We start from the raw sequence: 17216 nt of genomic DNA on the forward strand, positions 1-17216 counted from the left end.
ACTGGTGTCCTGCTTCTACATAGATGTTCAGTGGGGCAAATATAGAGTCTTAAACAGAAAATAGTTTTAAAATAATAATTTGAAAGAAGCTATAAATCAAGCAGTATTAAATTGACAGGAACTGAACTAACACTTGACATGGAGCAGCTCATAGTTCAACTTAAATATCTGGCGGGAAAAATTAAGGAAGAAAGGCACCCAACAAGAGCAGGATAGAAGGCAACTTGTCTCTCGGTGTCGCTTTATTGTGATGTAGATTCCTTGGGTTGCAATAGGCTGCCTCAGGAGAGGCGACTGATCTAAGACTGATCTAAGACTCCTGACAATAAGGTTGTTCTACTTTCTACCAAGTAGAGGACAAACGCACGCAGCCCAGTTGAAAAGGCTGTGGAATGTAATCCTGTATTTGGGCACGGGAAGATTTTATGCGGTGTTTAGACCAGATAACATCACTCTACCTATTAAGAATCTTGGGCAGATTTGAGTTTGTAAATGCTTTCCAAGTAGGATATAAATATCGAGAGATGCTGGAGACACCTATTGTCCTCAGAAATGACTATTTATCTCCTTTCAGTTCATACCAGAGCTGTCACCTGCAATGTCCTTTCCCACAGTATTTTTTTGCCTTATCTCTTGCTCCTCTTACCATTCAATGTACCATATAGGAACCTCTTAGCTGGAAAACATAAAATAGATGTTTATGACAATGGAATATTTTGGTATCTTAACTCTATTCTAAAAATAACAAAAGATACTGTTTTGGTTTTTTTAACTTCATTTTTTTAGGGCCCAAAATAAGCTATTTGGAACTGCTTACAGTTAACAACAGCAATCACCAGAGGTATTGCTAAATTCCTCTTATCTGGTGATATCCTTTAGCTGCTATATTTAGGCCTGTGGAAAAACCCTCTTGAAAGAACAGCTCAGATTCAGAGATGACAAACAAAATATTTTTCACTAAGGGTAGTTTCTCTCGCATTACAGTTTTTCAATGTAGTATGATTGAATTCCAGACATTAATTTCTATATAATCCTTATATTCTTGTGTGTTCTATGGAAACGTATTTCCTATATCTAAATTACTTAGTCACCCTTAGCCTTTGCAAACTCATTTGGTATTAAGATGTTAATTTTTGAGAAATGTGAATGAACAAACCCCAAGAGCAGGTGGGTGTTTATTCAGTGAACAAGGTGTCTTTACCACGGGGATGCCACACAGCTGGGATTAAAACAAATACAAAAGGCACTGGTGTGTGCATATGAGTGGGTCTTTATTTGATTAACTCTATGAAATTGACATGTGCTATTTGGACTGTTTTTAATTAATGTTTATTTTTCCATGTAGTCAGACTAGAAGTTTGTTGGGATACCCTGAATCTTGCTTGGGAAGTGTAAAAAATAAAGACATCAGTTACAATGAATTTAAGCCAGAGTTAAGAATAAAATCAGGCAGTATGGGTAAGCCAGGATGTGAAAGACTGAAATACTGCTGGTGTTGAAATGACAGCCAGTGTTGTACATCACTGAAGAGGAAACGGTGTGTTGTGCAAATGACGGTTCCGCGCTGTCTGCGGGTGTCATTCTGCGCGGGTACCCGCCTGTTCCGGGAGGGATGCTCTCCCGCATCCTTATTACTGTGCGTGTGCTCTCTTCCCACCATCAGGAGTGGCGTGACATCTGTATCATGTGGGCATAAATGAGGCCATGGCACAGTTTTCATCAAACATTACATATATTGTAAGCTAAGGAAAGAAAAGCATGGGATATAATTGGCGTTTCTCTGCAGAGCGACTGACAGTGCTTTACAACTTATTTTCAGCAAGTGTTATGCGGGTACTTTTGTTTCTGGGAAGTGACAGTGCCTCGTGAAGGAGGACAGGGTAAAGTAGATTAACTTTCCTAGCAGGAGTAATGCCATTATGACATTCGCTTGGACACTTTTTGTAGTACACAGGAAAACCTGAGTCCATTTTTTTTTAAGATAAATTACAGCACAAGAACAAAAAAAGACAAGTACTCTGTCATCTTGGCATAATGCTAGGGGTTTGTGACTATCCGTGCGTACTGCCTATACTGCGCTGTACCTTTACACGAGGAAGAAATATTACTGGTCCACACTGCTGCACCATGTTCAGGATACCATAGTTAATGTAGTGTCCATTAAAGCATCTTTATTTTCAGCGGCTTTGTAACTGATAAAAAGACTTCGTAAGCTTTAATAGCACAGAAGATCAGCCCAGCAGAGAGTTGTTTTGCAAAATCTTTAAAATGAAATGTCCACTGAAAGACAAAATCCTTTTATATTGTTATTAGGATAAAACATTTATACAAATCTTAGCGTGCATGTACTACTGACTCTTGCACACCTCTATAAGTTAATCGTGGGAGGAAAACAGACCCAGAATCAGGAAATTGTTTTTCTTCATAAACCTTGACTTCATGACACATTTTTTGGCTTTCCACATGCTATTTACTTAGAAGCCAACTGTGTTCTGTACTCCAGTCGCTAAAAAGTTCTTGCAAGTATCGTAATTTCAGACAGGGGTATCTTTATTAAATTTGTATCTTTCAAGAGCTATAGCTCATTCAGGAAAAACACTGTCGGCATGTGCAAATCCCTGCTCAGGAAAACTGCTGCAGCCTCTTTGCTGTTGAAACACGGGGTATATTTACTGACGTCAAATGGTCTCACTCTGCTGATTTCACCAAGACCTCACGGTCTCATGGCCATAGGGAACTTGGACTGGGGCCGGAGCGGAGAAGGGGGATTTACTTATTCTGTCCCCATTTTCTGCAGTTTGGCTGTAAAATCTCTGTAAGAGATTGCTGCTAGTTTGTGTTAGTATCATTTCCCCTAAGGCTTAAGTCAACAGCAGATTGTTTAGTTTTCCCCATTCCCAGGGCTTCCAATCCTTCCTGTTTTGCCCTTTTTTCCCTTGACTTTTAAGAAAGAGACACTCCTCCTGCTTTTGTCCCATTTTTCACCTCCAGGAGGTGGTAATTCTATTGCTCAAATGGATTCCTGCTGGTTGCCAACACAACCATGTAATTCTGAGGGGAGAAAAATGCCTTATCTGCAGTTTTGATTTAAAGCAATTTCTTGAAAACATAATAAAGTTTCTCACCAATGGCATTAAAGTTAATAATCCTTAATGTTGAAAAGTGGTGGTTAAAAGAAATGAACGAGCACTTGAAGGTTGCAATCTTTTATTTGAGCGGATAGGGACTGGCTTTGGGATAGATTACAGCCGTACCTAGAGCTGGCGCCAAGCAGGCGGGCGGAGAGAAGGGTTTCTGGGGCTGTGTTGGTGCCCTTTGGAGCTGCACCCCGTAAGCCTGGCTGAAGGCAAGGTGGCACCTGGGAAACTCCCGACAGGGCTTTTGGTCCCAGATAGTGCAAGGAATTGAGAGCAAGAGAAGAAACCCCTTGCTTCTCTGTCCCATTGCATTAATCAGCGGCACGAAGCCCAGAGAGCCACAACTTCCCTGAAGGGCTGAAGTTTTCTGAGCAGCTCCCATGGCTACTGGACACTGATGAGCTTTGCTTAATTACTATTTCCATCTTATTTTTTCCTTCTGCCTTTTGCATGGAAGAGCATACGACCTAGATTGAGTCACTAGAAAGCACCTTCCTCCATGTCCTTGACAAGCGGGAAGTCGAGACTTCATTTGACCAAGGAGGGGTATTTTATGCCAGAGTATCTCACTTTATTTTGAGTGTGTATTTTCTTTAGATTTTAGTTTTTTCCCTAATGTATTATCTTAAAAGGCAAGTACACCTGGCTTCTTTTACTTTAAAGGTTTCTGTTATAGATACATACATGCTTCCAATTCCTGTTTGAATATCTTCTAAGCTATGTGAACTTAGGTCCTGTAAGCTCACACTTTTTTAGTCCATGCATCAGCTTCTCTGCTTTTCTTAATACCTTTTCAAGTGCTATATTAATATCATTTTATAAGGTGGTGACACAATATTCTGGCAAGGCTTTGCTAGAGAATTAAATAATCCTGGTCTAACTTCACATGCATTCCCATTCTAGGCAACTGTGGCTATAAGCATTTAAAACAGAAGAAATGTGCTGGCCATCGCTGGTGTTTTTTCCCTGTCATTTCATCCTTTTTATCCTTTTTTTAAAAACAAACAAACAAAACCTATGTGTTTACTATTATCCTGAGGTCCTTTCTGAATTCCTTCTGTTCTATAATCAATCAGATTTATCTGGTATTTGTTTCAAACCGATGTGTAGTACTTTACATGCGTCAATATCAATTTCATGTGTCATGTGTCAGCCAAGTTAGGGAGCACACCCCAAACCTCACTATTGAGTTAGGGATTGGTCTGGTTTTGTTGTTGCCCCCTCTATGTTTCCCCGTCCCTGCTGGTTAAGCCATGTGAGCAGGCACAGCCAGTCTGCAGTTGCTGGGTTTAACTAGGTCGTTTGTCTAGATTAGATACTGCAGAGGTCTGCAGCGTGACCTTTGGGGAGCAGCCCTTGCTGGGAGCCCACTTAAAAGCCCTGCTTATTTCAGGGATGTGCACGTGTGTGTGTGCATCCCAAACTGTGCACCGCTGCTCTGCGGCTCCTGAACCCCAAAGCCTGGCTTAGCTCAATGCTGACCTGCTGCTGGGCATGCTGGCATCACTGGTAGCAGGAACATCAGGCTTAGTGCTCACAGCTTAGAAGGATTGCTTGGTATATTTGATCAAGGCAAAAATACTTATTTTGGGAAGAAATTCAGTACTATATTTGAAGACTACACATTTGCACTAATAACCTTGAACACTGTGACGCTGTGAGCTGCCACTAATCCAAACAAGGTGTTTGAAGTCGCAGGCTCCTTTGGGAGCGTGTCTGCAGGTGTGTGTATGGCACTGGCTGCACACACGTGTCTGGAAATTCATCCACACAAATCATTTCCCAGCAAAGTTATGGTGAGACAAAGCTCCATCACTCGAGACTTCAGCTAAAATTCTGATATTCTGAGAAAATTCTGTCTTCATTTGTGAAGCAGTTGTTTTGGGCAACAGACTCCCAAAACAGTTGGTCAGGCTGAGTTGCGTGGGATCTTGTATCTCTTAAATTCTTGCCAGTTGCTGTCTACCACATTACTGCTGCGTTAATTCCTACCCTGTCTGTTAGAAGAATAGAGATTATTTTAGATGTTACGCATTAAAGTTTAAGTTGACAGATTTAACAGCTATTTATCTCTAGGGAAAGTGGTCTTTCTGACTTTCTGAGTTAGCGAATGCTCCCTGCTGATATCCATTGCTCTTTTACATGTGTGCCAGGCCCCCTGGAAGTAATTAGCAGCAGGATAAATACCTGGAAGATTATAAGGTTTACATTTTATTAAACATTTTTGAATTTCAATACCTTCCTTGTCATGAAAGCACTTCTGATAGTGAGCATACATCCTCTAATAATGACACAAATCATATTACTCTCAGCCATTTATCAGCATTCATACCATTTTGCCCTGCAAAATTATTCTGTGATTTATTTTTAAAAGTAATAATCTGAAGTATGCAGCAGTACTTAATGCAGAAGAGATAAGATGAGGCAAAATTAGTGAACAATTAATGTAAAAGGCTGTATTTAGTTCTTTAGTTGAATTTGTGGAAAAAAGTATTTATTTGTCGTAATCTACTTTGCATAAAGTGAAGCTAAATAATCTGTAACTCCATCTTCCAAGTGGCACTGCTGCTGAAGAGGCAGATGGTCTAGTTTCTTAAGACTGAGATTTACCACATTGGTCATCACAAACTGTTTTAAATAGAAGAGAAATAGGCATTTATGTGAATTTACCAGGAGCCACCCGCATTATTATTTTGGGTTCCTCTGTGGGTCCTCCTTAGGTTGCCAAATGCTCTGGCAGGTCCCGGGTTCCCTGCAGGTCGTGGTGACGGTGCTAGAACCAGCTGTGCTGTTTTGCAGATGTTGGGATGGACAGTCGAGCAACTGGCTTGTTAGACACAGGAAGTGAATTTTACCATAGCATGGAGTCATATAAGAAATAGAGCAAAGCAATCAGTGAAAAACTATAGTTTGTATTTACATCACAACAGCGCACACCAAGCTGTGAGATCCCCAGAAGACTGCACCAAGAGTTTCTAAATTGTTTGGGGAAAACAAAAGCAGCTTTTACCTCTCAGGGTGTTTTTTTTCATATCCTGCTTTTCTCGATCAGGAAGACCAAATGTGACCCCACGTGTGACACCTCATACAGTCTTGTGGGGTACAAGTAAATGACCTCTGTGATATCCCTCCTGCTGGAATCTGTTTGGTCTCTGTGGCTTGTACATCATTTAGTTTAGATGGTACTTCCAAGGACTTTCTGGGGTGGATAGAGATCTCATGCCATCAGTGTTGACTCTATTCAACAGCTTCTTAATTTAATTTAATTTTTTTTATTTTATTTTTCTTGTTACTTAGAAAGAAATTTATGTGAAAATGAAGCCACACATTCTTCTCTTGGATGCTTGTCTTCTCCTGCCTGAAATGTAGTTCAAAGTTTATTAAACAAGGCAGAAAATTGCATGCTATCTCAAGAATGTGACTATTTGCTGTTCTCCCTGAGATATGCCATATGCTTAGTTATGCTGTTTTAGTAGAGGAAAGGTCTGCTGGTAATGACTGCATTAATGTTCTCATATAATTTTTATTGGGCGATTCTCTTATCGGATAGTATGGATGTGTGTTATGTTTGGTCAGTGCATAATATTCTTGGTAGGGTGAGAAAAATCTACAGTCATTGATCAAAATAATCTATTGTTTCTGATTGAGAAGTCACCGTTTTGGTGATACTGATGGCGTGCAGAGCACAAAACATGCCATCATTTTCTAGCGTTTCGTAACAACAGCGTGAGTTCTGTGTCTGGTTAAATTTCACACTTTCAGTGTGTTGGACCAACCCAATACAGAAATCAGGAGACAATGTAGTTTTGGTCATCAAACAGAAAAACACTTATGCATTTGCTTGTTACTAATTGCAAGGAAGATGCTGAAGCACGCACTTTTATAGGAGAGCTTAATATTGACATAACATTGAAATCTGGTCTTTTCTCATGCAAATCCTGAGAATATATACATAGTTATATGTATATATAATATTTTGCATAGGCAAATACTTATTTAATACAAGTGTGCTTTGCCTTAAAGGGTACAAAGGTTCCTGTCTCTATCTGAAGTGGTTTTTTGGTCTGGTTTGCTTTAACTGTGCCGTATTTCACTCTGCTTGAGTTGTTTGTATCAGTCCGTGTGAAGGTTTCTCTTCAGCGGCGTTTGGGGCAGATCTCTGGCAGGGATAAGAAGGTAGAAAGTGAGATCTTACAAAGAAAGTCATGAAACGTTGCATTCTCAAAATAACAACAGAAAAGTGGGAGCAAAACTGGGCAATCCTTCAGGTTGAAGGATTTTGGGGGTTTGGTTTGTGGTTTATATGCAGCGTTAAATGTAGTTGAAATGTAGTTGAAAATAGAAAAGAAGAAAAATCTATGATTAAAAACTGGTCTTTGCTGCATGGAACGTGTTAATATTTGCAACAGTTGTAATCATGTTTTAGTAAAACCATTATGAACTACTGTGTGGAATAGGATACCCCATTATGTCACTGATAAAAGTGAAACAATTGAATATGACCCAAGGGTGGATTATTGCCACCAAGCAATGTAACAAAATGTGCATTACAGTTAACGTAATTGCACAGCTAACTGATTTCCTTTCCTTTAAATTAAAATTGCAGTATGAAACTACATTATCTAATTTTGCTTACCAAGACATTTAGGAACTGTTTGCAAAGTAGAGCAGACTTGAAGTAACTGGAAGAAATGGGGGAGAAAAAAAACCCATATTGCATAAATTATTTTGTAAAAGCTCCTAAAAGTTCTGGACCGAATTCTGGCAAACTTGAACAAACTTTGCACAGAAGGCAAATCAACATTCCGTGTGCCACGATCCAAACGCAGTTATATGAAAATGCTAAAGTCAAATTGGTTACAACCTACCCAACATTTGAGGAAACTGAAGAAGAAAAGGAATAATGTAAAAACAGTTTCTTTAGATTCTTTGCCTTTGATTGAGATAATTTTGTCTCTGTCTGGATAGAGAAAAACTCGAGGGACAACAGATTCAAAGCTTTGCAGAAAGGCTGCTATTGAGATATTAACAAGCCAAGACTCATTGTTTACTCTTATTCCTATATTGTTTTTCTTGTGAGTTTATAATCTCTATCCACTTCTAGCATGTTACACTTCCTTAAAAATCTTTGTATAGTTTAAAAGCCAGTTTCATCTTAAAATACCAACCACCACAAAACTGAAAAGATACCAGAATATTTTGGCTCTTTTTTCCAAGTTGGGAAACGCATAAGACACAAACAAAATAGATACAGAACTTGGCTGAACTTTACTTAAATTTTGCCAATGAAAGCTTGCAAAATACAGCCAGCTTGGCTATTAAGAAGAGCCCCTGAGCCAGCACTAATTATGTCAACAAGTAGTTCGCGCTCAGTCCTCACCGAGTCCTGCACTTTTATAGGACGGGAGAATGAATGTCGTGTGTGTAGGGAGCCGAGCAGCTGCTTCGTTTGCCATTACTCCATTTAAGGGTGTGCTAACCTTGCAACAACCTAGTGACATCATCATTTTTCACCTTATTCCCTTCTCATGGGGTATGTCTTCACAATAAGCCCGAGGTGAAAAGGTTTCCCCGGCAGGCAGACAGCCTGCATGACAAATGTGCTGAGGAATCAAAGAAAATGTGAACCTGCCCTACCTACCCGTAGTCACTTTTTGCACCTAGGAGCAAAGTGATAAATGTTTTTCTTCAAAATCAGAGAGGGGTGTAAAGAAGAAGGCAGGGAAAAGAAAATCAGGATATGCTACATATGATGTTGTGCTAAACAGATCTGCATACCTGGTTTTTCTTTCCCCCTCTGGTAGGCGAGCAGTGTGTCCAGCTCCTTGCATCCTGATCATGGTGTTCATGCAAGGGGATGCTCTTTGTTTGAAAAATCTGTGCGGTATTTCTGCATTAAACAGACCTATGTTACACTCACCTTGGTGACTCCGGGGACCCGTGATTTCATTTGTGCTTTTGGTAGTATTTTTTCTTCATGTATATCATGTCCTAATCATTCAGAAAACATTTCCACACAGGAATAAGTCATTGTAATTTTGTGAAGATTCTCTTTCACTCCAGCAAAATGTCTGATTTTCCACAGGTGATTCCAAGTTTCCCAATCTACATTGCATTATATTCTGTTGTGTTCTAGACTAAAGTCAGGCGTAAGTTAGGCTCACCAGGACCTACAGTCACTCAGCTGCAAAATGCTTGGCTTAAGAAACAGTGATATTTAAATATGATATAAAATTAACTTTGAAGGCGGTGTTGCCACAGCTGTATGATTCCTGTAGCTATTTTTAGTTATGAAGTAAGAAAATACGTGATCCAAGAGTTTATATGGCATTGTCCCATAGCAAACTTGGGGATGGCAGGGAGGTGGCAAAGCGGTGGTGGATGAAACCTTCACCTTGTGCTGTTCCACAGTGGGGAAGCCCAACCGGAGCTCCTCAGCTGCACCAGGTTTGCTGGTGGAAGATATTTCTGTCTGTCCTATGCACATGGGAGCAATCTCTTTGACGGGACGGGCTGTGTTGTTGTGTCCCTGCCATGTCCCCAGAGCAGCGCTCTGTCGTGACAGGAACGAGCACCGTGGTGTCACCGGTGACTGCAGCAGCCGTGACTGATGTGCCTATCCTGCACCCAGGCCCGTGAAATGGTTCATGTGTGACCTCAGCACTGTGATTTCCCAACACAGGAAAGAGTTGGTGTAGTAAGCAGGGTGATTTAAACATAAAAAAGGTGGGTGAATGGAACAGATTTAGCATTGGGATATGAGGATGGATCTGCAGAAGATGTGTCGGGCTCGGAGAGCTGGTGACACGAACGCTGATCGGTCCTGGCGCACAGCTCTGAGCTTCAGCTGCCTCTGTGCTCTGTCATTTGTAAAGTTTCATGGACATGATAATATGCATCCAGGGCATGGCATGTCTATACAACCTGCACTGTAAAATGTGCCCAAGATCCAGGTGAAGAGAGATCTTCAAACTGTATAATCTGTTATGCACTGCATAGTAGACTTTTAAGATATTTTAATTGTCATGTTAAGGTTTTAGATGTACAACCATCGTGATTGAACAAACAGGCTTTTAGCTAATTTAAGTTAGAATGAAAGTGAGCATTTCAAAGCTGTATGGTGGGAATAGCTCATAAATGAAGCATTTTCCTCTTAGGGATATAATAAAAATTCAGAAAAATCCCTGTAGGAAAGACGTTCATAAATTAGAAAAAAAAAAATTGCTAAACAGAAGCATCATATTGCCAGCTATTAAGCTGGAGGTTTGCTGAAAGAACCCTGTCCTTGTTTGTAAAGTTGTGAATAAATCTGTTAAAAATAATTGAATTTATATTTAACTTGAAAAACAGGGTAAGATCTTTTATTCTGCACTTATAAGTTTGAATACACTTTCAGTTGCTCTTAGTTATCTCAAATTAAATCTTAAATTGAGCTTGTGGTTCTGTGAATTAATACTCTGGCCTTTCAGCTCTTTTGCTGAGGTCATTCAAATCTAATGGTAGAAATGGTCACAGGGTCAAGTCTTGGTATGTAGAGTATAGAAATGGTTTAATGATGCCAGCAGATGTTTGCATTCTGCATGTTGGAGTTGTAATGCACTGGTGGGCTCTGTGAAGGCACTCGATTATCACGTTATTATATCTCCATTCTATCTGAATTGTGAGGTAGGGAATAAGAATGCATTAAAATAAGGTGAAGGTTCTGCCTTAAACCAACAAAAATAAGCAAAATCAGAGTTAATTTTCTACCTATGCCCTTCTTAACTGTCCCTATTGTGCTTAGTCATTGAGACACGTCAGAATGACTTGAAATGCTTTGGGTTCGCTCATTATAAGTCAGACCTCCAGTATTACATTTATAGACTTTATATCCAGTTCTCTGTTCGTGTCTTAAGTCTGCAAATGGTGGAAAATATCCAGGAAAATGAAAATATTAATAATCAAGGAGCCAATAAACAATTGTAAAGTGCCAGGCAGTTTCTGCCAAATGAACTCAAGACTGTTAATATAAATAAGTGCAGATTTTGTATAAAAATGTTACAACAGGACATGTATTACACGGTAGCCATCTTTAATCATGTATTGATTATAAAGATATTAAAAATCAAGTAGACATAAAGAACTGCAAACTGCACTGGAAAGCAAAAGCTTTTAAATGCAGAATTGCGTTCCTAATGCTTTTTTATTATGTTTTAAATTTGCCCTCTATTCCACCTCTTTCTAAAACACATTGTTCTGAAAGGGCTTGTGTTTTTCCACTCAGAAACACATCATCGCCAACATCACTGAACAGAAGGGATCCCAGGATGGCTACATTCCCATAGGTTGTTTTAATGATGTTTTGCAAAACCGTATTCCTAAGCTAAAGACTATATATGGAGTTGCATCGTTTCATTCTTAGCAATTTTAAAAATAATTGTGTAGTTACGTTTAAAGCAAATAAATAAATCATGACTGAACGCTGTCAAGCCTTTTGTTTGGCCATTCTGCATAACACCAGGATAGGATATCTGCTGCTGTCATGAGTCTCCTTTGTCATCTTTCCTAGTTCATCACTGCCATCCTTCTCCTTGGTCTACACAGATGATTACAGGCAGCCGTGATGATTATTAAGGATACAGCAGTAACAGATTTTCACAAATGTGCGAAGATTTGAAGCTCCTGAATCATAAGTTTATCCTGTTGTAACGTATTTAGTGGATTTGGAGGGGATGAATATGTGACACGACATAGCTGTGAATTGCAATAAGTTCTGAAGTCAACGAGGGTTCAATATCATGTCCTATGGGACACACAGTCTGTATGATAACGTATTTCAAAGTCTACTTGCAAACTGTATTTTCTTTCTCAGAAGGTCTGTGCACATCAGTGTTTCCCGTGCTTGCTGTAGAGGGCAAAGTGTGTCTGCTGGCTGTGTGCTGTGTTTGGAGCTAACAGAGCGTAGTAAAGGGGAATGAGCAGCCGTCCTCTGGGTCTTCCATCACTATCATTGCAAATAAATAAATAACCTAAATTCTGATTCCGAAGCCGAACGCTACCTTCAGGTTCACCTCTGCAGTCTTGTTGAAAACAATGTATGAACTACCAGGGAGCCCTGTGTTGACTTTTAATTCCCTGGTGCGTTTGCTCTGCTGCCGGTTGTGCTTGTGCAAGTGTCCGTGGAACGGGAGGGGATGGGGGGAGCAGCTTTTTCCCTCTGAAAGTCATTGACGAAACCTGCAGGGGAAGAAGTGCAGTGAAAGTATTGAAAGCTCACTCAGAAGGAAGCTGCGCTCCAGCCTGCTGTATTGTTATGCCGCACATTAGTGTAGGAGGCTGTGGTGAAGTGTGATAAATTTGGTTCTTCTGCACTGCATTATCACTTTGTTGCTTAAGCGGTCTTGTGAAGAAAGGCGACGGCAGTACATAACAGACAGTACGATTTAAGTCCATCAACAGCATGCTTTTCTAATGTGAAATCTTGTTACCATTTGTCAGGCAGGAGATGTATTTTGACAATCAAGAGATATTGTGCAGGTGGTTGAAATAATTTTGATATGTTTGATTTTTTTTTTTTCCAATGCATGCTGATTAATGCTGGGTTCATATATCACACCAAATTGGAAGATGCAGCCTACCTGCGTGATAAATGTGCTTGGAAAGGTTTAAAGTTTTGTTTGCTGTAACGTGGGTGCCCTTGAAGGCTGTGGAGAGACTAGATGCAGGATTGTGACTAGAATCCCTCCTGCCCCTCTCCCTGCTGGGGGGCTGAACCCCATCACACACTGAAACCTGAGCTGGGTGCACTAGGTTAGGCTAAGTTTAGGCTTAACCAGAAGACAAAAATTAATTAGAGCATTTTCTATGCAAACTTTTCTGTTGGTAGATGGGGGGGCAGCTGCCCGTGATGATGGGACAAAGCAGGAATGCAGCAATGAGCAACTGGAGGACATGAGTTGTTTGGGAGAAATAGCAGGTGGTGACCTTGGTCTTCATGCAGATGAAACTCTCTACCCCTTGCCTCAGTTGGAAAATCATAGAATCACGGAGTAGTTTGGGTTGGAAGGGACCTTCAGAGCTCATGTAGTCCAACCCCTGCCATGAGCAGGGACTCAGACCCCATCCAGCCTGGCCTGGGGTGTCTCTGGGGATGGGGCACCCACCACCTCTCTGGCCAACCTGGGCCAGTGTTTTACCACTCCAGCGTAAGTCTGCCTAAAGGTTCAAGGCAGTAATAAGTAGCAATTAAATTTGCATCCGTTTCACCTGTGGACTTAGTTTTTTTTGACGTTTTTGTGCATGGAAGTGCTCATAGATTCATTGGCATTATGTCAGTACCAGAAAACTGTAAATGAAGGTTTCGCTTGCCTCCTCTCCCTGAGTGCAGAGGAATCTAAATACAAGCAGCGTTCTGGTCACTGTGTGCAAAAAGAAGAGATAACTGAAACAATAGGCATCCCGTCGTGCAGTGTTTATCTTCAGTCAGCTGGATTGCAAATAAAAGGATAAATATGCATTGCCAGAAAACGGATTACTCTTTTATTTTTCTTTAAATGCTGTGGGATCTCTCCTTTCTTCCACTAGGAGACCTACAAGGTCGCCAAATTAAACCTTTGTACAATCCAAAAATTGAATCTTAGTACATCCATTTTCCTAATACAATTTCTGCAATACCTATTGGTGCTGACAGTTTTGGTCACATATCTCTGTTGTGCTGTTCAGTTTTATTTGACAGTGCAGGATGGCATCAGCATGTATTGGAGGTAACATCTGAGCAGTGGCTTCTCTCTTGGGACTGCTGTACTACTTTACCTCCTTGCCATCATAAATGGATGTTTCTGTCATTCCCTAAGATTTCCTCCTGGGTTAGGCATCTTTCTTTAATTATTAATCAAAAGCAATGTAACAATCATTGCGAACAAATGTATCACTGTACTGAAGCAAGTATGTTAGATGGGATGTTAGTAGTATTAGTGGAAAAAGATTTAGATGTAAAGGTTGTGATCTTGTCTTTTTCACATCTGCCTGATACATGAATTATTATGTTAGCCTGAGCATTGTATTTCCCTGCTGCAATAAGAGAAAAATAGACACAGTAGGCTAGCTTTTTCTGCAGGGTTCCAACTGAACAAAAGCCAAGTGACTTATACAAAGCCATTCCTGAAATCTGTGACAAAGCTGGGACAAAAGTGTCCTGAGTTTGAATGCACCCATATGCTTGCCCTGGGGAAAAAAGGGTGCAGAGTTATAGGTATGCAAAACCTCGTTGCTTTTTGTTTGGGTTGAGACTAGTTTATAAACTTCCATGGTTCCTAATTTTCACGTATGTTATACGTGCAACACTCGTGCTTTCAAAAGGAAATCTACATTTGATACTTCTTTTCTAGTCACAAATCTCTGTGTCGCTGTTCAGTTCCCAGTTTGCGTGCACTCACACAGGTCTCCCTTCAGACACAGCATCCTTAAACAGTACCTAGGAAATGTCTGCTTTAAGTTCAGAACCTTTTGGTAGAGCTCAGGTTAAAGAAAACTCTCGGACTGCTGCAGTGGGTACCAAGACACCTGGAGCTGTCCTCCACAGAGCTGAGGTGGCGGCACGGCCGGTGTGCCAGGGGCTTGGGCACGCTCTCCTCTCCTCTCCTCAGCAAAACTCTCCGCTCCATCCCACGTTGCGTTTCCCTGGAGCGCACGGGGACGCCCCGGGAGCTTTGGGCTGTGCAGCCTCCTCCCAGCCCTCCACCCATTCTACTGCTTTACCTGGAGGGGAAGGTGGGGTTCATCACTAAAAACTGCTACTCTTTATATCAATATCAAAGACACACATTTTTGCAGAAACAGAGTGATGGGTTTGTTTGGTTTCCATTCACAGCATTAGCATAGCGCTGCTCTTGAATATGCAGCTGCACAGAGCTGTGGCTTTATCTAATGAAATACGTGTGATCAAATCTGAAGTGCTTGTCTCTTTGAGTCACTCATTTAATACATATATTTAATATAACTTTCTTTGATAAAACTCTTACTAGGTGTTGAAGACATTGCTATCTTAAATATCAGACTAAGGATATTTGCTGACTCCTACTGACAGCCATTCTATTGAAGATATATATTAAGCTCTAAATAAATTATCCATATTTCATTGTATGCAATTATATGAGTACAGTAACTTGTATCATGGTGTTTAATTTTTTTCTTATTGAATTTCTTACAGGCATTGGTCTTGAGTAAAGGCAGGCTGTCTGTTTTAATATTAGCCTAATGCTATAGAAACTACTCAAAAGAAGCTGCTGTCATGTGAACATTAGCTTTCATTTGTGTTCACTCATATTGTCACATTGGGATACTATGACCAGCACTGTGCCCTTGTGGCCAGGAAGCCAATGGTACCTGGGGTGGGTTAGAAGGGGGTGGTCAGTAGGTCAGAGAGGTTCTCCTGCCCCTCTGCTCTGCCCTGGGGAGACCACACCTGGAATATTGTGTCCAGTTGTGGCCCCTCAGTTCCAGCAGGACAGGGAACTGCTGGAGAGAGTCCAGCGCAGGCACCAAGATGCTGGAGGGAGTGGAGCATCTCCCGTGTGAGGAAAGGCTGAGGGAGCTGGGGCTCTGGAGCTGGACAAGAGGACACTGAGGGGGGACTCATTCCTGGGGATCAATATGGAAAGGGTGAGTGTCAGGAGGATGGAGCCAGGCTCTTCTCGGTGACAACCAGTGACAGGACAAGGGGCAATGGGTGCAAACTGGAACACAGGAGGTTCCACTTTAATTTGAGAAGAAACTTCTTCTCAGTGATGGTGCCAGATACTGGCCCAGGCTGCCCAGGGGGTTGTGGAGTCTCCTTCTCTGCAGACATTCCAACCCGCCTGGACACCTTCCTGTGTAACCTCATCTGGGTGTTCCTGCTCCATGGGGGGATTGCACTGGATGAGCTTGCCAGGGCCCTGTCAACCCCTGACATTCTGGGATTCTGTGAAAGATGGATGTCATTTAAATTACTTATTGCACTTGCAAGTGTTACGCATCTCAGAATAATTTGTCCACAACATTTAAATATCTGCGGTATAGTGAGAGAAGTGAGTTGGGGGTAAAGAAACAGTAACTCAGGAAGGCTGCATTTGGGTGCAACAGCAGGACAAGAAAAATCACAGGGAAGTACAGATGTCCCTAAAGTTATTTGAGGGCAGTTGTCAAAATCAAGGCTAGAACATGGAGAAATGCTGATAAAAAGATGGGTTGCAAAACTGGGATCTCAAAACTGGATGCCCACTTCTGTATTTAAGCAGCTAACATAGCATTTAAATGTATAAAATGCATGCTTACAAGCTTATGCTCATGCCATAGGAAGAGGATTGAGGCAGGTGAAAACATCCCTCCCAAACGCTGGGCTTCACCCTCGCCTTTGCTGTGTGAACAAGATTCCTCGCTCAGGGGCAAAACTGAATAAAAACCTCAGGTTGTACTATGAGACCCTAATGAATTACAGAATGTGTCTCTCTACCTTGAGAAAGAGTGAAGGAACATGAGCAATCTCGGACTGTATGTAAATTGTTTCATTGTACCTGCTAAATATAACATGGAAAACTTGAGGCTTATAAAATGTCACCTGCTCTTATCAAGCTTCGAAGAGATTACCTCTGAACAGAAGTTTCATTTTCATTTCCTCCAACATTTACTGAAGTGAACGAGGGCCGTGACTCCTTTATTTCCTAATCCTAGCCAGCAACTTGCTTTTTTCGGTGTTTTATGTCATTCCATATGACATTGCATCAAGGCAATTCAGTGCTGCATGCAGGTGAACCAAAAGCAATTTAAGTCAAAAATGGACAAATATGGATGTCATTTATGAAACTTGTTCAAAGGTCTTTGACACAGCTCAAAGCGTGTGCACTTCCCAGGTGCACCAAGGGTTTTCTCCTCTTATTTCTGAGGCCAGATTGTGGGGTTTTAATAGAGCTCCGCTGAGTGAGCAGCAGCAAACAGTTGCTACTTAGAACAATCCTTCTGTCAACTAAAAGCATTTTCACTTTTATTATTTATAGAAACTTTTAAAGAGAAAAATATAGGACCCAATATAAAAACAAGTGTAGCGGTATCAGTTGAACAGCC

The 17216-nt window shown here is 41.0% G+C and overlaps 1 protein-coding gene across 4 annotated transcripts in view; it reads left to right on the plus strand.

The window, feature by feature from the left end:
- WWOX (WW domain containing oxidoreductase) overlaps positions 1–17216 on the plus strand; it is a 471250-nt gene that overhangs the window by 266941 nt on the left and 187093 nt on the right. Inside the window, exon 9 of one of the 4 annotated variants that reach the window (XM_065028520.1) lies at positions 1–17216. This exon is cut by the window's left edge and continues 44561 nt beyond it; it is cut by the window's right edge and continues 73329 nt beyond it. The exons of the other annotated variants lie outside the window; for them this stretch is intronic. The gene's annotated coding sequence lies outside the window, so the exon portion shown is untranslated. 4 annotated transcript variants of the gene reach the window in all.

Source organism: Columba livia, chromosome 13 (genome assembly GCF_036013475.1).
Source record: "Columba livia isolate bColLiv1 breed racing homer chromosome 13, bColLiv1.pat.W.v2, whole genome shotgun sequence".
NCBI classification, from domain to species: Eukaryota; Metazoa; Chordata; class Aves; order Columbiformes; family Columbidae; genus Columba; species Columba livia.